Source organism: Cimex lectularius, unplaced genomic scaffold (assembly GCF_000648675.2).
Source record: "Cimex lectularius strain Harlan isolate CLEC.00 unplaced genomic scaffold, Clec_2.1 scaffold241, whole genome shotgun sequence".
Classification (NCBI taxonomy): domain Eukaryota; kingdom Metazoa; phylum Arthropoda; class Insecta; order Hemiptera; family Cimicidae; genus Cimex; species Cimex lectularius.
In genome coordinates, this window is record NW_019392841.1 from 102,499 (window position 1) to 124,798 (window position 22,300).

Below are 22,300 nucleotides of genomic sequence, written 5' to 3' on the forward strand. Positions count from 1 at the left end.
AATCAAACGGAACTGGAAAATGCATTTATTGACTTTATCAATTCTAAAAATTCTGAATTCTACTCAGACGGAATTAATAAGTTACCAACACGTTGGGAGAAATGTATTGAGAGTATGGGAAATTATTTTGATTAAAGAACATTGCTTTAAAGTAACTAGTTTCTTTTTTTTTGTTTAATACCAAAATCCTGCATTATTTTCCGGACAACCCAATATATATATATATATATATATATATTTCTTTCACTATTCAATAAATTCTCTCTCTTCATCTTTTTCTTTAGTAACACATTCGAATCTCACTCGCCCACTCACTCACTCTATCTCTCTGTTTGTTTCCTCATTAGTCTATATATATTGATTTATTTATCGATCGTATCTGCTCTATTTTCCTTTTAATACTAATGGCCGGTAGAAGGATAAAGTTACTTTCCTGTAAAGTAGTTTTTTCTTTGGTTTTACGTATACTTAGCAATTTTTTACTACAAGGTATTGTTATTAATTATTATTATTTTGTCAATTTATTGCTCCTCTTTATCTGTTTTGCTTCATATATTAATCCAATTCTGTAATAATCTGAATTTCTGAGGCCAGTTGGACGACTAACTTAAGTCATGGTGTCGAATAGTCCCGTTTTTTTTTTTTTTTTTTTTTTTTTTTTTTTTTTTTTTTTTGTACTTAATGACAAATCAAATGTGCTTAGGTGAGTTACAGTACAAAGAAAATTATCGAAACAGGATAGATAGCTAGAAACTAAAGGTTCATCGCCCCCCTTTGGAATAAATCTATCTCCTAAAAATATATGTGGAACGTTCCCAAATGCATTTTGTTGAAGGGGGAAGGTCTTTTAGAATTTACATATCGATGTTTATCTGCGATTCACCTTTTATTTTTTCTCTGGGTTTCAGGTACAAGCCTATGAGAGGATACCGGAAGTGGGAAGGAAGCGAGGCCTAGGATGAGATGATACCGTCAGATTATTGAGTTATTCCTTCCTCGGTGACAGTCTCCCACAGGCCGGTCGTAGATTCGGCCGGAGCCACGTTCATTCAGAGGGCCTACGTGGACAGTTGTGGGAGGCATATCAAGGGCCTACGTGCCACCGAGCACAGGAACTATATATCATGGGCATCTACGTGGGACGCCATCTTACTCACCGGGCACACCTATTGTTGTTATTAGGACCGGTAATCACCAGAGCGCTACAACAATGGTAATTGCCTCCCCCCTGTCCATTGTTACACCGGGGACGGCCATTGTAAAAATCTGGAGCGAATCCTTCACGCCACTTCCTCGACGCACGGTTCGGTCACACATTTTCCACTTTTTTTACCCAGTGGAATTTTATTCAAATTTATTCGTGTTTTTGTCAAAAGCACAACGTGTACAAGTAATACTCTTGCCATAACAGACATCAACAACGAAAACAACATTAACAACAACTTTATAATGTTTGTCTGTTGGCGTCTTGGGCGTACATTCGTCAACCTTCTACAACATTTTTCTATGAAGTCCCTCGTATCTCATAAAATATTTATCCTATTATAAACATGATTACACCAAAGTAAAAATCTACTATTGTCATCTGTATTTTTATTGCAACATTAGAAAAAAACAATCACTTAGAAGATAAACTATTGCGAGTTTGTAAAGATTTTGTCAAAAGTGGTGGTTAAAGAAAAGTTGCCCCTACTAACAAGCTTCAAACACATGTACTTAACTTCTCAAAGGTCAGCTATCTCCAATGTAAACTAAAAGTTTTATTACGAAAGTACTATGTATTAGTATTTAGTGACTATGTTCGTACACAGAGTTCCCAAGAATTTCGTTTTAACAGACAAATCTCATGGGTTTTTCAATACTCTAAAAGGCTGTTGAGTATTCCCCCATTCGAAGTTCAGAGGTCAGGAAGTATTGAAATGAATAAGCATTAGTTGCTGTTAAAACTACCTTGTCACTGCTATGTCATATATCTGTCCGCAAAATTTCGCCATCTAATTGCTTGGGCATTTATGCAAATCTACAGCTGAAAATATTACGGTTCTAATTGATTTTTCTTTAATCACTCTAGAGAGTATAACGTCAAGTTCAAATCGAGATTTCAGTGCAAATATGATGCTATTATGTCGTATTATATTTTTCAGTTTAATTATTCCAATAAGTCTAGCTAGATAGATATATAGATAAATAGAGAGATAGAAGGAAAGATAAAGAGCTCGATTTAAAGATTTTAAAGATTCGATTTATAAAAAATAAAATAAAAGGCGAGAAATTAAGAGATACCGAGAGAAGGGAGAGAAAGAAAGAGAGATAGGTAACGAGAGAGTGAGAAGGCAAGCGATAAAATGTTGAGGAAAGTAATAAACTAGATGTAAAAGGGAAAGAAAAGTAAAAGGTTACGAGATACAAAAAATATACAAAGTAGAAAAAGGGAGGGAGAGAGAGAGAGTGAGTGAGTGAGTGAGAGAGAGAGAGAGAGAGAGAGAGAGAGAGAGAGCGAGAGAAACAAATAGCTAGAGTTAGAGAGAGAGGGAGAGAAAGAGAGATCGACAGATGGATAGAGAGAGAGAAAAAAAAACAAAGAGACAAAGAAAGAGAGAGAAAGAAAGACAGACAAACAGATAGACAGATAGATAGATAGATAGATAGATAGATAAAGAGAGAGAGAGAGAGACAGAGACAGTGAGAGTGAGAGCGAGAGTGAGAGAGAGAAAGAGAAAGATATATATATATATATATATATATATATATATATATATATAAAANTAAAAGATATCACGATTTTCCGACGCCAGGACGTGATATCTTTCAAAATCGATAAAAAGCGAAATTACTCTGAAATGGTTGAGAATCGGACCATGGACAATATGAACTTTTTTGTTCATTTTAGGGTGAAGAATCTACTGGAGAAGTTTGTAGCACGAGTAGCAATTCACCCTGTATATAGAGAGAGAGAGAGAGACAGACAGATAAAGAGAGAGACAGACAGACAGCCAGCCGGAGCAAGCAAGGGGAAGTGAGTAAGAAAGAGTAAGTGATAATAATAATAAAAACGTAATCGTAATCAAGAAACGACACTTCTTTCTTCTATTTGGACCGTGGGGATTAATTATTAAACGATTAAAAGTGATCAAATTTTGTTACATTCATTCAACCATGATTTTAACAAAAAAAATTTATTCACAGGAAATAGGTAAAGTACGGAACTGCACTAAATTTTCTATTACGTCTACAAATAGAATAATTAATATTGGAAAGTTCTTCAAGCGGGAAAAGATAATTGAGAGGGGTTCCTTCAGTGCGTGACTGCGACAATGTAACGAAAGTGTTCCAGAGAGTCATAATCTGCCAACAAGGTGACACTCCGTGCGTCCCGGCCAATTAATTATTCACACAAACTGAAAATCGTCCCGTTGTACCGATAGGATCTAACACGTCGGGACCGGTAATTACGCAATTTGCTTGCATTTGTCGTTGACGAAGAGGGCCGCCGTTTTAATTGCAGGCGGACACGAACACCTGAGACGGGAAAAATTGTCGCGTGTCGCCCTTAAATCCGTCCAGAATTGTTTGTTTTCTACATGGGGCACCCTCATGTGTGGGTTTGTGTGGCACACGGTTACATGGGCTAATTAATATAAACTTTTTGCAATTCATCATTATCAACTAATTTTTTAAGATATTTTTTTCTATTGGAGCTCTTTTCATCAGGAAAATCTATTGAAATCAACATAGTACTAGACGTTTTATAATCCACAGCCATTTTTTTCCCGAGAAATTATATTTTTTTAATAATAATAATTATATTTTTTTTAGTAATAATAATTTTCCCATTGTCGGCTCCTTTCGCCTCAAAGAAGCCGACTCCTCATATAAAAATGTCTTTCTATCTCGACTTCCTTCCCCACCCCCTCAAAATCCAACATATATAAACATAAAACAACAATATCTCACTGGCACTCTCAACATGACACCCAATAATGACACATCTACACAGAAAACAAACACTTTGAGTAAGTACGAATACTTTGATTGAATCTAAAATTTTCTAGCATTGTATAAATTCATTCTGTTTTTTTTTAAATCTAAAATTGTCTAGCATTGTAGAAATTAATTTTTTTATCTAAAATTTTGTAACATTGTATAAATTCATTTTATTCCACATCCTGCATGTATTTGTAAAATTCAAACAATGTTTTTTAAATCTCAGGCCCTGAAGATGATCTAAATAAAGATCGAAACATTGGCTTGATAAAGAAAAATGTTTTTTCTAAAACCTATGTCGCACCTCACAATCTCCAAATAATCATTGGCTAACGGTCACTAAACACTTCACATTTACACAATAATAATAATAATAATTTATTTGTACCTGAAATTATAAGTACACATTACATATTGAGCTTGAAATTTGTAGTACTATTACGACCGATTTGAAACTAAAGATACGATGGATATTCTTATATATCTAAAAAAAGACAATCAAGCTATTAGGCTGTTTCACATGAAATGTCCGGTTTTATAGTTTCTGAAATTCAGAGAGGATATAGCAGTTTTCTGTTGTTTACTTCCAATTGTTTACATATTATAATTCAGCAGATATTAATCCTCCACTTTTGTTTATAATTATTCAGATATCGTGAGATGCGATCGGGTGTGATGTAGGTTTCAGAAAAACATTTTCTTTAAACTTTGTTTATAATGATGAGATCCCAAATACATTACGCACTTTTTAGTACACCATCAAATATGAACATGGAAACACGCAATTTTCGTTTAATATTCCTTTAAGCGTTTAAAGTCGGTCATTCGGCAGCTGAGGCTGCACGAAACATCAGTAAGGCATTTGGGGAAGGGAGTGTAAATGAACGTCGTTGATTTGCTAAGTTTCCGGGAGGGAATACCGAATTGGAAAATGAGCCCCGCGGAAGACCTCCAACTATAATTGACAACGATGTCTTTAAGCTTCAGGTAGAAGAAAACCACTATGAAATAGTCAGAGGACTCGAAGCGTAACTAAATACAAGTGCAACTTCCGTATCAAAACAATTAAGGAAGAGGAAAAATCAAAAAGCATGATCTATGGGTCCCTGACGAGCTCACTGAGCGATAGTTAAAGCGCTTTGAGAAATACGTTTTGTTGCTTGCCAGCAAAAAACCGAGCTTATCTTGAAAGAATAATCACTTGCGATGAAAAATGGATCGGATATGACAATCAGCGTTGGTCAGGGTGGTTAAACATCTACAAAAGTCCAGGACACATGCCAAAAAAAAATTTACACACAAAAAATTTATGGTGGTCCATGGCTGGAATTATTCACTACTCTTTTTTGCTTAGAGGTGAGACATTACCTCTACGCCGTACTGCAAGGAAATTGACGAAATGCATAAAAAATTACTCTAAACAACAACCTGCATTGATAAATCGGAAAGGTCGTATTCTCCACTACAACGCCAAGCCTCATGTTTCAAAACAAACTGTAAACAAATCGAAAGAAGCTTTTTTTTTCATTTCAAAGCTCAGAATTCTACAGTTACGTCATAAAGACGTTTTTCAGGCGTTGGGAAAAATGTGTAGAAATAGGTAAATATTTCGGATAAACAGATTTTGTTTTTTATAATAATTGATTGTTTTTATATAGTAATTGTTTTTATATGGTAATTTCACTAAAAAACCTTTACTTTGTAAACATTTCATGTGAAACGACCCAATATTTGTAGAAGGCACAAAGCTGATAATAAGACCTGCACCCGGATAACACGTACGTGTGAAACCAGCAAACGCTGATACAAAATATGAGGGATTTGAATAGAAGGCCGAGTCGGTATCAAGCCCAGCTTCGTTTAATGCGATGGGGCGGGTTCTCGGGATGAGAAAGTGTACAGGGTTTTATGGTAGTACGGTTAGGATCGATCGAGAAATTGGTGTGGTATTTTTGGATTTCGTTTCGTTGAAAAAAGGAACGTTGCAGTCTTTATGAATATGATTAGTGGCGAAGTTTTTTTTCCTAGTTCCCCAAAGGATTTTAAGATACAGGATGTTGGATGATGGAAGAACACCACAGTTACACTACATAGGTATGTCCAAAATGGCCGCAGTACTGCACTGAATGGAGTCACTTGAGTTTCAGTCTTAAAATTATTGTAGTCTTTTGTCAAATTGTTTTTTTCTTTAATCTAGTGTGGAGATTCAAATTCAATCTCCCCCCTATGTATAGTCTTAAGTATATGGTCTGAGTGGAAATCGATAGGTAGAGTGGAAAATAGTTTTTTCATTGTAAATGAATAAAGAATATATTTTTTCTTATTCAGCCATACGACTATAATACAACAACTATAACAACAATAATACTGTAATTACATGTGTGGTGATTAGTGACCGTTAGTCGATGATTATTCGGAGATCGTGAGATGAGGTCTGGTGTGACGTAGGTTTTAGAAAAACTTTTCTTTATCGTGCCATCGTTTCGATCTTTATTGAGATCATCTTCAGTGCCTTTAAACATTGTTTAAATTTAACAAATACATGTAAGATGAGGAAAAAGGTGAATTTATACATTGCAAAAAATGTTTTATATTCAATCAAAGTATTTCTACTCACTCAAAGTGTTTGTAAATCCCAGGCCCTAAAAACCTACGTCACGCCAAACCGCACTGTATTTACAACTAAAATCAAATTCATAATTTTAGTCTTTTCGAATAACACAACCTAATTTTGACAATAAGGCCGAAATTTGTTGTTAATTCATACATAAAGATAAATGAACAGAACATTCTGAACTTGCAAGTTGGACGTTCGTAATAACTTAAAGGAAAATATACAACTGTCAATAATTATTTAATATATGTTTTACTGGTTGAAATATACGATGTATGTTGTCACAAGAACATTGATTTTACGGGAAAATTTACAATAGAAATGAACGTGATAACGACTCGATAAACGACCCTTTTATAAGGTTTCAACCATTTGAAATAACGTGTGTAAAGCCAAAAGAATAAGCCTGCTTGTACGCGGAGAGGGACAAATTTCAGATAAGAGCACGACAGGTAACGAAATTAGTTGATTATTCCTTTCGCCGGCTACCGTCAGGACATGAATTTCAATGACTCCCGTACAACTCGTGTTCGTTTCGGGTCCGAAGATAGAAAGAATTCTTCCGCCTGTTTTCCCCAACCGTCATTGGGGTCCGTCGGTCCTTTTGCAGGGGAAAATCCGGACGGGTCAACCTGTGCCATCCCGGACGCCAGTTGTCTCTTGAATATGCAAAATGTCCCTTTTACTTTCCCCGGTGAAATTGCCTTTTGACAAAATCCCCACTAACTATTTACATAACTACCTCGTATAATTTGAAAATATAGAAACGAGACTTTTAATTCAATTGTAATCAGATAACTATGACATATTTCATTAATTTATTACATGCATGCTTAAGATTATGAACCTACACATGCAGGGAGCCCAACATTCTGAATAAGTTGTTCACATATAAGAATAAAAGTTCAAATACAGCAACATATTGTATTGGTGCAAAATGAATGCAGGTTTTGAAAATTTGTTTTATTTTCGCAAGTCCGTGTCATGTAACCAAAGCTAAATCCTCAAATTTAATTTTAATTTAATTTTTCAAGACAACAGAGGAAATTGCGGAAGAGCTTAGTGTTGATCAATCAACTGTTGTTCGCCATCTGGAGCAAATTGGTAAAGTAAAGAAGATGGACAAGTAGGCACTACAGGAGCTAACCGAAGCCCAAAGAAATCGTCGCTTTGAAATTTGCACGCCTCTTCCATTGCGCCACCAAAATGATCCATTTCTTGATCGAATCATCACGTGCGATGAAAAATCGATTTGGACGCGTATAGGTCAGTGTTTGGATAAGGATGAGATGAAGTGCCAAAACACTTCCCGAAACCAAATCAGCACCCAAAATAAAGTTATGGTTACTATTTGGTAGTGTACTGCTGGGGTCGTTCACTATAGTTTCCTTTTATGGTGAAACTATCACAGCAATGAAATACTGCCAAGAAATTGACAAAATGCATGGAAACCGCAACGTCTTTGTCCAGCAAGACTTAGGATATGAAACCTTACCCCATCCTCCATATTCACTCTACCTATAGACTTTCACTTTTTTTTGGCTTTTTGATCATTTCTTGATGGATAAAACTTTTAGAGAACACGGTGAAGCCAAAAACGCCTTACAAGACTTCATTGTGAGTCGAAATAAAGATGTTTATGTCAGCGGAATAAAAGCGTTTCTCGACATTTGCCTAAGGTGAATAGATTGTGGTGGAAATTATTTCGAATAAATTTTCTTTATTTTATAAAAATTAAAAACAGTTTTGACTGCCTTTTCAAAATCTGCATTATTTTTGCACCAGCCCAATACTAACTACCAGGATACAACCATTTATCAGGAGCCTATAATAATCCCAACCACCATCAAAAACTATAATGTAAACAAGAAAACCGACAAGAATATGTTTTGTAATAAGGTTAAATAACAGATAAAATAGTTAAATTAAAAAACTGTCATATGTACAAGTTCAATAGACGTTTCTCTCTTTCAACATGGATGGCCTAATTCGCACAGTTTGTAACATAAAATGGAATACACCTAACAAACAGTTACGTAAATATCTATTCAGTAGGTTCACGAGGCTCAAGAGTAGTTCCCTTACAAAATTCAACTAAGCAAGTCAGAAAGGTTCATAAATTGAGCAATAAATAAAATATCTGAAAGGTCCTCCTTTGCTGCCAGGACCAAAACTAATTAGCATCAATTTTCCATATCTGCTTGGAAATAACTAATTTTACGCAATATTTACTACAAGTACGGGCATGTAAAATAATTAATTATCTCAAAAATTTTTCAATAGGTGTATAACTCTTATAATTAGATTCTCGTAATTTAATGCGGTCATTTACTTTTAAGGAGTTGTATAGGTCTATGCGGTCATACTATGGATGAGTTTATTTACGTCTTGTCGGTATCACAAGTCAAGGCATCCTATTTCTATGTTATTATGATTATGTTATTGATTATTATGATTATGTTATTGTCCTATTATATTATGTTCCGGCCGTGAATTTATGGAAAAAAGTAAATCAAAATTAAATACAGTAAAACGTCTCAAGCTTATAATTATTTCCCGGGTATAACTTTTCCCTCGGTCCACGTCCCAAAACTATTTTTCAATGACAATTTTGTTCGTTTTAATGCTCTGATTTCCCTGTTATAATGCTCCAATTTCAGATTTTTGAAAAATTTAGTACAAACGCACAAAATAGGCCGAAAATAGGAAAATATTTTTTTAAAATTAATCATGTGGATGTCTGGAGATCGGTTTTCACAATTGCTACGCGCGTGGGTCGCCGGACTAAAAGATCGCAAGATACTTTTGATCCTAGACAACTGTGCTGTACATCAAAAAAATGTAGATCTTTTGAACATTAAGCTAGTTTTCTTGCCGTCAAAACAACCGGTGAGTTACAACCTCTCAATCAAGGAATAATAAAAGTCCTGAAGCACGACTAAGCTACAGAAAAATGATGGTATAAAAATGTCTATTAATGATGGAAGATTATCTATGACGATTTCTAAAATTTCTATTTTAGACGTCATCCCCTTTTTTCAAGCTGCGTGAACGGGCGATATGAAAAAAAATCAATTCTGAATTGTTTCAAGAAAGCAGGAATTGGAAATTCAAAACGTCAAGAAATCGAAGAGTTAGTTGTTTTCTTATTTATAATTTTAGCTTTTTGACTTTTTTTTTCTTTTCTTGTTGGTTTGAACATAGTTGAATGACGAAACCTGGGAAGTTATTTATTACTTATAACAGCTGACATTGAGTTGGAGAGTTTTGATGTTTTTGACGATAATCTTGTGACCAGAGAAAACTTCAAGCCAGGAAACCAAAATTCAAGGTCATTTCAGTGCATCGAAGATGTTGAAGAAGAAGGTGACGATACACCTGGTACATGCTATTACATGCTGAAACCACCACATTCAAATTTGCACAGGATACAGCAATTCTCTCTAGCAACTCCGACCTTGTTACGCAAGAAACCTCCAACACCTCATACTACAAGAGTCTTGGTGTAAAAAGAAAAGGATAAAATTTATCACAGACAGATCCACCCACATTACCTTCACTCTCCGTAGCAAGATCGGCCCCCAGTTTTCTAAAATAATATTCCCCTCCCAACTGCGGGCAAGGTGCGGTACCTCGGACTGTACATCGACAAACGCCTGACGTGGAATCCTCACACACGACTAAATCAGGAGGTTATAACACGATATAGAGCTTTCGCGACTTGTTGACAAACGTTCTAATTCACCACTTAAAAACAAAAGTCCGCTTTACAACACCATAGTTAAGCCGGTATGGACTTATGGAATCGAAGTGTGGGGGTCAGCCAAACATTCCAACATTCACCGTAATGAAACTGCCCCTTCCTTAATACTAGATGCTCCATATTATGTATCGAACCTAAATGCACATACAGACTTAACCCTTTTAACCCTTTCGTTCAAGATGATATCCGTTCCCGTTACCGTAAATTTCATAAAAACCTGCCCACTACCTTAAATCAACACATCAGAAACCTGGGATCCCGACGAATCCCCTCAAACCCTCCCCACCGACTGAAGAGACAATGGCCGCGAGATCTAGGAAGTCATGGTGATGATAGTGAAAGTGATAATAATACGTATCATTTAAACAGACAATATTTTAGTAACATTGGAGTAATACCACCAATAATAATCATTTTCTCCACTCTTGGTTTTAATTTTGTATGTATTACCTTGCTCATTGTTACATGTTACCTACTTGAAGGTAGTTATAATGTACTACAAATTATTTTAAAAAAATTAAAAATTAAAAAAGTGTTGCCTGTTTAAAAAAATTATAATTAAATATTTAGACCAGGCACATCTAATATGTAATTGAATAAGTACATTTTGTGTTTTATTTTATGTTACATTCTAGGTTTTTAAATAATTTTTCCGGGTTATAGCGGTGTTTTGTTTTGGACCTCAGATGAGCGTTAAAATGAAGTTTTATTGTATTTAAAAATTTCCTTTTATGCCAGTTTAAATTTAACGTTAAAAAACTTATAAAACCATATTTGAAAGAGAAATATTTTGTGAAATCGCATCTCGTTTTCGACAAGTAAGCTGCATTTTAAACCCAGAGCGAAAACACAACGATACCCTTAGACAATCTCAACGGCGCGTTATCTCTAGGAAGGAGGGACCAAATGAATAATTAATCCCTCCCGCAAGTTTCCATGCGAAACGTTTCCTTCGGCCAAATCCCGGTTGATTTGTTGAAGGAACCCCCTACTCGCGAAGATAACCTCTTCCCTCTTCGGTGTACGAGGGTCAGTACTACAAGGAAGAATATGGTAATAAGTCCTGGCGACTTACCAATATCTCCTTTTCGCCCCTCCTTCCGCTCATTCCGAGATTCGAGATTCATTAGAAGACACGAAAGGCGTGGCCAGCTTGGAATGGCCGGAGACGCTTATTTAGACTTCTCCCACTGACTCTCCCACATACCCAGTATACCATCGATTGTTATGGCTAAAGCTGATAAGGATTTAGTCTGTTGTAAACATGTGAAGCTCAAGTGTTTACTCACTTATAACTCACTAGCAGTCGTGTAAAGATCGTTGTGTTCTTTTCTGTGCTGCATCAATCATTACACAACCTGATGCACACTCTACAGTAGATTCAACAAGACCAAACTCCTCGTCAACGATCACCGCAAAGCATCTACTAAAGGAAATGAACTGCTCAAAAATTAATAAGGATTTTGCCAATTTTGTAATAATTACTTTCCCTAGCATTTTTATTTTATTTGTAGTATAAATCGCATTAAAATTTATTAGAAATTATTATGTTTTTAGTGAAGAAAAATTTAATTAAAGGATTTTGAAAAATAAAATAAAAAACTTTAATTCAAAAATTTTGTTTGTGGGGCACAACATTTTTTTTAAACCATTAGTACCTTGTATAATGTCCTACATTAGCTGAAAACCTCTGGGCACGTGATAGGCATTCTGTTAGTAAGCCGAGAATCAAATAGATTACACGACATTTGAAAAATGGCCAAAAGGAGGGAAAATTCGAAAGGTAGGTTGAGATGGGAAGTAGGTGTCCTAGTGGATCGAAGTCACGATAGCTCAAATGGTAGAGCAGCGGCGTATTTAGTCGAAGGTCGTGGGTTCGAATCCCGCTCGTGACGTGACTTTTTATTTCAATACATGCCTTACATAAAGATTAATTAATTGAAAGATGTTATTTGGTCAATTGGACTACGAAATCTAATGAATTTAATACTGTTAATAAGGTTGTCACTAATTTTATAAGGAATTTGTCTCCATAGCTTGCTGCGGGTAAACTGACTGCGGACGGTTATAGGAAAGCCTACTGTGCAACGCATGTACTCAATTGGAATGAGGTCTGGAGACAATGGGGAATGTGACAGATGGGAAATTCTAACGTTTTCTAAATATTGATGAACAACTCTGCCTCTATGAGGTGTGGCATTGTCATCCAGGAATCGAAAATCCCTGCCGGAGATTGAGGGATGTATTCCTCGATTATTTCTTGGACATACCGGACTGCGGTGAGGTTGTCTTCAACAATATGGAGTCCGATCGCTTTCCAGTATAAATTGCATTGTGAGACACCCATCCCATGTTCTCGGTAAACTCTTCAGCGCCTGCTATGATGTATAGACAGAAACGCGACTCTTCAGTAAACATAACAGCATTCCAATTGTTGTTCTCTTCTAGGCGCTCGCTGCACCATTTTCTTCTAAGTTGCTGGTGGCGGGCAGTTCCTTGCTGGTCATCTCATAATGGTATACGATGTGAGGCCAACTTCCCACAAACTAGTTCGAATTGTGTCTGTTGATAAAGGCCTTGCTAAAACTTCATTTAGAATCTGGCGGGCACTAACGAGAGGGTTCCCGTCTAGCAGCAATGACAATATTTCTGTCCTACCTTAGCGTCGTAATGCGCTGAGATCACTACCAGAGGCCCACTATTGGCACTTCCAGTCTGGCGGAATATCCTTTGCGAAATCTATTTGCCGGTGACCACAAAGACTCATTCTCATTATAATATTGCGAACCTCTGGTTCGAGATTATGTCTTCCCATGGTTAAGAAGAATACACCTTGATTAAAATGAGTAATCTTCATGTTTACTATTCTTAAGGAAATCCTTTGTTAAAAATGAGGATTAACATTTGTTTGTATTTTCTATTTTGTTTTATCCAACTAGCAAGAATATATCGGTTAATTTCATTAAAATTAATAGAAGAAGAAGAATAAATTACAAATATCCCTATTAATTTTTGAGCAGTTTAGATATGGTCTCATCTGCTGTTAAAGAAAAAGGACTTGCAGATTTGATGTTAACGTAGTTTAACCCTTTTCTACCTGTGACAAGCAGTGAAATATTACTAAAATTCGAGTTTTGTTACTTGGCCAAACAGGGTAAATATATTTTGTAAGATGGCCGTTTTTAGCAATTACCCAGAGCGATTTGTTATCTGTTATTAGCGCTTCCATAAACCATCTGAATCGGTCGAATCGGTAAGCTTGCAATTTCGTAGTCAATTGATGTGTTAGTTAATAGGGAGAACCCCTACCCTATCCCTATCCCTAGTTAATTCAGTTTTAGTCTATCTGAAGGGTAGCGACTTCATTTGTCTTTTAATCGTAAGAGGTAGCGAATGTAAAGAGGTACGTTAATGTGCTGAGAATAAGAGTTTTTGTGAATCGTTGAATTACTGATGGATTTTTTTAAAAGATTTATTTGCTGTTCCAAGAGTATTCCAAATTGTTTCTAGTCTAGTAATAGAATGGGATAGGTATCGACAGTTACATTGAATTTTCCAGTCACCCTGGCCGCTCTATCCTTGTTACGGTATAGCACACGCTATCTTGCAAGGTAAAAAATTTAAAAAAGTAAATATATTGTAGAATTTAAAACTTAGTAACAAACATTACAAAGTTAAATTAAATTCGAATCAAAAATTGTTTTTATCAAAAAGATTTGAAACGAATATTGATTAAATTACAAATTAGAAATGTGGAAGTTGGGATCTGTTTTAATTTAAACAAATTTTGCCCAAACCATTTTGAAACGTTTTAGCATTAATGATTTTTTTTTTAAATTAGGTTTTGAGAATGACATGAACTTGTAACTTGGAGAGGATGGTTAAAATTTAAAGTTTCTACCATGTATTTACTAATGAACAGTATGGAGATGGGTTGGAAAAGGTGTCAGGGAGAGTCAGAGCACTCTCTTCGCCATTAAAGGCAAGATAGTTGGCGGCCATTAAAGTTCCTCCAGCATTGTCAAGATCCCGACATATGGAGTGGCTTAACTTATAATGAAGTTATCAATTAGAGAACCTCCGGGTTCTCTCTCTGCGGAGCGTGAGTACGGCGAAGAGCGAGGACGGACGATGGAAGCGGGGTGCCTCCCCTATACTTTGAGCACTGGCCTGGCAGTTAATTCTAATTAGCAAGCTTAATGAAAATGCATGAGTTTTGATATGAAGTGCTCCGTCTGAGCGGGGGGTGGCGAGGGGCTTTGCTTTTGCTGTGGTTTATACACACTCTGGGGCTCCTGACACCGGTGGTAATTATTGGGTTGTCCGGAAAATAATGCAGGATTTTAAGTTTTCATTTAAAAAAATCTATATAAAATATTCTGTTTACGTTTACAGGATTACTCATTTGTATGAATGTCAACACTTATTAATCCTCTTCCAAATGATATTGTTTGTTTACCTCTGTAGCATTCCGCTACTTGGAAATAATTCAGTCATCCTTATAATGTCAAAGCGAGAATTTCGTACGATTTTCTTTTACGAGTTTAAACTCGGCCGAAGCGGAGCCCAAACGGCTAGAAACATTAACCAAGTCTGGGGCGAGGGTTGTGTTAATGAGTGCACTGTGCAAAGGTGGTTTAAAAAATTTCGGGAGGGAGATTTCAGCCTTGAAGATGAAGAAGGTCGTGGAAGGCCTTCCTCTCTTAATGATGATGTTCTGCGATCAGTGGTGGAAGAAAACCCCAAAACAACTGTTCGAGAACTTGCAGAGCAACTCAAAGTCAGTAAAACGACCGTCGCTGACCACCTCAAGGCGATTGGAAAAGTGAAAAAACTCGAAAATTGGGTTCCACACTCATTAAACGATCGCCAAAAAATCAGCGCTTTGATGTTTGTGCATCACTTCTTTGTCGAAACAAAAATGACCCATTTCTGGCCAGAATTGTTACATGTGACGAAAAGTGGATTCTCTACGATAACACTAGACGTTCTGGACAGTGGCTCGACAAAGGAGAAGCTCCAAAGCCCCCAACTCATCAAAAAAAGGTAATGGTTACGGTATGGTGGGCTTCATTTGGTTTAATACACTACAGCTTCTTAAATCCTGGCGAAACCATCAATGCTGAATCATACTGTAACCAAATTAATACCATGCATCAGAAATTGGCAGTAATGAAGCCCTCTTTGGTCAATCGGAAAGGGCCCATTTTGTTGCATGACAACGCTCGACCACATGTGTCACGTGTAACGTCACAAAAATTATTGGAGCTTGGCTATGAAACTTTGCCTCACCCACCCTACTCTCCGGACCTCTCGCCTACTGACTACCATTTTTTTAGACACCTGGACCACTACTTACAACACATAATATTCAAAAATCAAACGGAACTGGAAAATGCATTTATTGACTTTATCAATTCTAAAAATTCTGAATTCTACTCAGACGGAATTAATAAGTTACCAACACGTTGGGAGAAATGTATTGAGAGTATGGGAAATTATTTTGATTAAAGAACATTGCTTTAAAGTAACTAGTTTCTTTTTTTTTGTTTAATACCAAAATCCTGCATTATTTTCCGGACAACCCAATACAAGGGAGCGGGAAAGGGTGTGAGGGAGCGAGAGGGAGACGCCACAAGATCCTACTCGACACGGCCTCACTCTAACCCTCGTCAACATGTTTATCTCGACACTTGATATATAAGGATTTTATTTTATATATTGTTAAATATCTACTCCATAATTGTCATACATAATTGCAATACCAAAACCCCACTCGAGGATTAAACAAAAATAAAGTTCAATCCCGAACCAATCTAACTCTGAATTTATATTTGTTGTATTACAATTATTTATTCTTTACATATTTTATTTTAAATTTCTATAGAATGAAATATGTAGGAAATAAGACAACAAGGCAAACAGAAGAATAATTAATAAGAAGTTGTAGCTCCAATAAAAAACAATTTAAAAAAATAAATGTTTAACAAACAAAGAGAGTACCTCAAATAAAAAGAATAAATATATATTTAATGTATTATGTTTTTCAGGCGATGGAAGAATATCGAATACTCCTCTCACTGTCTTTCTCTTTCTTTCTATCTCCCCTTACTTCACTCGCTTATCTAGCCCATTCTCTCTCTCTCACACACTCTCTCTCTCTCTCTCTCTCTCTCTCTCTCTCTCTCTCTCTTGATTCCTTTCACTCCACTCTTTCTATATGTCCCTTTGTATCTATCCATTTATCTTTGTCGATCTATCTAAAATATTTATTTACTTTATTTTATATATTTTTCTATGCGCCTGTTTCTCTCTATCTCTCTTCCTATCACTCTCCCTATCTCTCTCCCCCTCTCCCACACTCTCTCTCACTCTCTCTCTCTCTCTCATTCTCTCTCTCTCTCTCTCTCTCTCTCACTCTCTTTCTCTCTATCCCCAGTGAATGCTATTAAAGGACAAAGTCCCTTTACGATCGCATGCAATTTAGCCTGACTGTTTGCACTCTAGCTACCGGTGGCAGCTTGATTTTTGTTACTTGTATTGACTACCGAATATCTATTTTTTTCTATCCTGCTCTCCAAATTTTTTTGAATTATTACAACAATTTATATCAGATTATCCCTTTTTTCTTATTTACCTCTTTTTGGTTACCAATTATAATAGAAAAAGTATTGTATAAAGCAAATAAATGTAGCCAAGAAGTTGAAGGTATTTAATCAATTGGAATTGTTATGTTATGGGTCTGTTATAATCAAACGAAAAGCAGTGACGCTGTTTTTTGAATAATAAATCATAAATTTTTGATGTATTAATTGTTATTATCAAAAATGCATCTTGTCCGACTGGTAATGAAAATTGCGAAAGTGAATTTCCGAGCATTAATTGAGAGGCGTAGGAGCTTCGGAACAGATGTTGCCTTCCTTAATGTGTAAGGTGGAGAAGAGGGCATGAACGGGCCCGAGGGAGGAGGATAAAACCGCAAGTGAAGCATAAAACAAGTGATGTTATAATGGAAATGATGTGATGGTTATGTATGAGCCTCTTTCCAAACAAACACTTGCACTACCCTTGTGTACACATTTGGGACGTATCTTCTTAGTGTTGGTACATCGAATTAATAAACGGTTACCAGGAAGAGCCGTGGTTTACCTCCACGTTTCAGTTCGAGGAACGTTGTGTACATTCCCTTTTGATTTGTATACTGATATATGCACGGAATATGAAATGTTTTAATAACGAACAGCCAATTCAGCTGTGTAACACTGTAAACTCGTCTCTGGTCCATGTTATTTCCTTGGAAACTGAAACTATTACAGTCTACATTATTGTTACTCTCTAAGCTCTTGTCGTTTAGAGAATTTTTTAACGTCACAACCATCCTACCTTAAAAAAATGATAAAAAGTTAAATTCACTAATTTCGTGGTCCGCTTGACCAATTAATATATTACAATTAATTAAGGCTTTTAGTTGAGATAAAAAAGTCAATGGCACGAGCGGGATTCGAACCCCCATTGAAAAATGGCAAAAAGGAGGGAAAATTCAAAAGGTGGGATTGAGATGGGAAGTTGGTGTCCGAGTGGATCGAGGTCACGATAGCTAGTGGTAGAGCAGCGGCGTATCTAGCCGAAGATCGTGGGTTCGAATCCCGCTCGTGCCACTGACTTTATTATCTCAACTAAAAACCTTATTAATTGTAATGATAAAAAGTTTTGCATTGCTTGGATGATAAGTTTCTTTTACGAGGGTTCGCAACAGCAGAGGTTATATCAACTCTCGGGGTGCGGTGTTTTTGAAAAAAGCCCATTTATAAGTATGTCGGATTCGAATGCAGGGCCGCTGGATTCGAACCCTGGACCTTCACCTTACAGTGATGAGGGCCGTGTCAACGCCTAAACCGCTGAGGCCACCGATGCTTAGTTTTGTATTTGTTAAGAAAAAAATTACTTAAAATATTATTTCCTTATTAATTATAACTGGTATTCGTATGGCATAGAATTTAACAAAATTTGCATGTTTGCTCGCAGTATCCATGAAAAGAATCTTCCAAAAAGGATTCTTCTGGATTACGAAATTTGATGATATCACAATATTTTACCACGTGATCACATCCGGATCGTAACGAGAGCATTGGTAATAGAACAGGTGGGTCTAACACGATCGCTATCTACTCCCTGAGTAGTTGAGAGAACCACTCGGACCGACTGGGAAAACATACCCGATTATTACATTTCTGCAGTTAAACCGAGAGCTTAAAAATTAAACAAACAAGTTTCACCTATCGGGAAGGTTTTAACCGTTCAATTTACATCTGTGAAATATGTGGAGTTTAAGTTCATGGGCCTGATGGAAGGTGAGAAGTGGAGTAATAATCAAAAACCTGCATTTAGGAGAACATGTTATGGACATCAAACTTTTTTTTCGTTTTATTGGAATCAGAGGCTCAAGTGTATTGTATCAACTTTCTCTCTCTCGCTCTCTCGCTCGCTCTCTCTCTCTCTCTCTCTCTCTCTCTCTCTCTCACTCTCTCTCTCCCGCTCATACTCTCTCTTTCACACTACATATCTCTCTCTCTCTCTCACACACACACATACACACGCACGCACACGCGCACGCACACACACACGCACACACACATTGCCGTAAGCCCGCATCAATAATTACAACTGGTTATTATTACCTTGGACAATAAGGGTTAATCTAGTCATCCGGCTTTAATAAGGGTGGTTCGTCTTGGTAGCTGTCTAGGGTCAGGTGTAGACTTTCAATTTGCAGCTGGCTGCCCACACGGTTTCGCAGACACGTGCAAAAACTTTAAAGCGTACCGGGGTAATTGTTCTGTTGATAGAAGTCAAAGGATGAACACGTGCCCGCATTTAGCCTTAAACTCGATTAATATACCAGGCTGCTAATTACATAATTTACCACGACGTGTATGTTTTGATGGGTACTATTGAAATTTAAGAATGTGAACGTTCAATGCCTTATGAAGAGATTTTTTCTTTTTTGTAGGCTTATGAACCTGTTTTTTTAAGCTTAAAATTGTCTTGGCACGTGTCAGTTTGTGCCGTCACGATATCTTCATTGGTAGTGTTAATTTTGAAGAGAAATCAAAAGATTGTAGTATTCCACTAACTTACAAATCCACAATTTAGTAAAAAGCTATATGCCCAGACGTGTCTGATAAAGAACAATAAGGAGGATCTGAAACGATCGAACTATAATTTTTGTAACTATTACCATTTTAAAAAACTAATATTTTTTATCTAGATAAAAATTATACTAAAACGTATTTTTCTTCATTTCGAGCTGAAAACCATAGCTCTTTTCCTTCTGATATACGACTGCAAGGCTAGGCAGACCAAATTGACATAGGACATGTCGAAACTAAAGTTTTCCATTTTTGGTAATGTTTTACTGCTTAAAAGAAAAAGTCACAGATTTTTTTTTACCTGAAAATAATTTTACATACAATTTTTGACAATTCAAAGCTCAAAGCTGCAGCTATTTCCATCACAATAGTTGTTTTTAATAAGTTTACAGCTTAAAAAATCAGATATGTTTTGATTTATATCGACATAAAAATGATTTAAAAATTCTAGCAGAAATTAAGTTCTCTTTTCCTTTTGACATACGAAAACTGCGAAGCTAGGCGGACCAAAATGATGAGAATCCCTGAAACTACAGCTTTTACGTTTTTTGTTATGTTCACTCTTCAAAAAAAAGAAGCTTATTCTACTTTCTAACTATCTCACTGTTTTATTATGACATCAGGAAAATAGTGATGGCTTCAAGTTCGAAATTGCTTAATATACGTTTTGATATAATTTTTATGTATAGAAAAATTATACGTTTTGATATAATTTTTATGTACAGAAAAATTAAAACATATCGGTATTTTTTAAACAGTAAACAAAAGAAAAACTGTGGTTCGAACGTTTCCGATCATCATGGTTTCGCTGCTTTCTTATGTCAAAAGAAAAATAGGAACAGTTTTCACCTCAAAATTATCTAACATTAGATGTAAAAACATTTTAAGTATAAGGTGAAAATATTAGTTGCTTTTTTTTAAAGCGTATAAAAAATATTCAGTTTTGACGTTTTGAATTATCATGATCGCCAATTCTCGCAGTTATGATATGCCGACGGAAAGAGCTACAGCTTCCAGCTTCGAATTATTGAAGGTTTGTTGTAAAATCATTTTAGGAGCAAGAAAAACCTATACATGTTTTCTGTAAGTAGTAGTAAACATACTAAAAACTGAAAAACTATAGTTTTGACTTTTCCGATTACTTCGTCTAGTACCGTCTAGCCTCGCAATTTTCATATGTCAGCCGGAAAATAGTAAAAGCATTAAGCAGTTTTGTCAGACTGATAAAAATTACAAAAAATATAGTTTAATTGTTTCTAATTTGCAGTCTTCTTTGCCGTTTTTATTTATCAGGCGCGTCTCGGCATAAAGCCTTCTTCTAATGAAAGGTTTTTTATTTCTTTTTCTTTTAACCTTGTACAGGAACTTCGTTGATTCTTTTGAAATTTCAACTATATAAAATATCTTAATTTTATTTGGTCCTCTACTTAAAATGCTTTTAAGTTTTGCTGTTTGGACAAAATAAATAATGCAATAAGGACACTAATTTATGCAAAAGGATAAGTTGATTTTTTAAAAACGCCGTAAGATTTCAGGTCAGATTTAAACGAATCTGGCCAAAGCATGAACAATTGACTTATAACAATAATATCCTGGATTGACAGGATTTAAGAATTGAGATTTCTGTTTTATTTTACTTTTTATCACATAAAACCTAAAAGTTGTCTTTGAATAATGATTCTTTAAAATTATAATAACGTACAGACTGGCTTTGGCTGTTTCCGTTTTGTCCATGCCCTAAGAATAAATTACAGTAAGTGAGAGTGGCCCAAAATTATTCAAAACGTAACTTACATGTTTAAATTGTTGCTAACCGACTGGACACCTTGATCAATATACTTTATCGAATAGATTTTTATTATAATTATTAAATTTAAATACTTCTAGTGCTCTCTAAAAACAGTTTAATATAAAAACAGAAAGAAGAAGAATTATGGTAGGCAAATCTAGTAACAAAAACGAGCACAGGCTTTTGATACATCCCAAAACCAGTAGCCACGTGTCACAATAAGCGGGACAAAAAGTATATTTACAGAGGTTATTAATCTTCAAACAATGTGTTTAACGTCATATTTAAAAAACTATTAAAAAAAAGTTTATTGGTGTAATTGGTGTCATTAGATCGGGGATAGAGGGCGATTAGAGCGCAACGCTAGGCCTGAGACTGACCATTGGCTAGGGCAGGTGGTCGAACCACCTTGCTTCCTCCCGTCCTCCAATTATTTTTACGTTCCACATCCTCGGTCTGAGACGGAGCGGCTTTTTTATCTGATGACACGGGGTATCGCATATCTCTCTGTTCGACAATCTACTACACCAGAAACAATTCATTAGGAGATGACTATCAGGGGTGGTGGAGAGGTGTCATCGATGTCACATATCATGCTACCGAGCTTATCATGGCAATTGTCATTTTTTCTTTTTTAATTGAGCCTGGCATGTCGTGCGACTTGTAAAAAAACGTGTGAACTAAACGGTAATTTAATTCTCTGTTTCAGGTCTCTCCAATGGCTATACAACAGCTCATGGTCACTTGAGGAAAACAGGGACAAACAATATGAACAATAGCAAATAAAATTATTCAAAAAATACTTTGATGTTCTTTATCCTTCTATATCCATGAAATATTTTTGTGTAAACAGTGTAGAAAATCACCTGAAGGGTATGTGTAATTTGTACTATCAGTTACTAGCTCTATTCCCTCTTATTCTGTCCCTCTATGTTTTAGTTTGTCTAACAAACTCTGCCTATATTCCTCTCAATCTCTCTCACCCTCTCATTCTTTCTCAT

At 35.9% G+C, this 22,300-nt stretch overlaps 2 long non-coding RNA genes across 2 annotated transcripts in view; one reads left to right on the forward strand and one right to left on the reverse strand.

Annotated features, from left to right (window-relative positions):
- LOC106669155 overlaps positions 1–22,093 on the forward strand; it is a 24,099-nt gene extending 2,006 nt beyond the window's left edge. The window contains exons 2-3 of the long non-coding RNA XR_001340886.2: positions 909–1,213; positions 22,009–22,093. This is a non-coding gene — a long non-coding RNA (uncharacterized LOC106669155). The remainder of the gene's footprint in view (positions 1–908; positions 1,214–22,008) is intronic.
- Positions 1–22,300, reverse strand: part of LOC112127532 — a 63,304-nt gene that overhangs the window by 10,606 nt on the left and 30,398 nt on the right. The window lies entirely within an intron of this gene.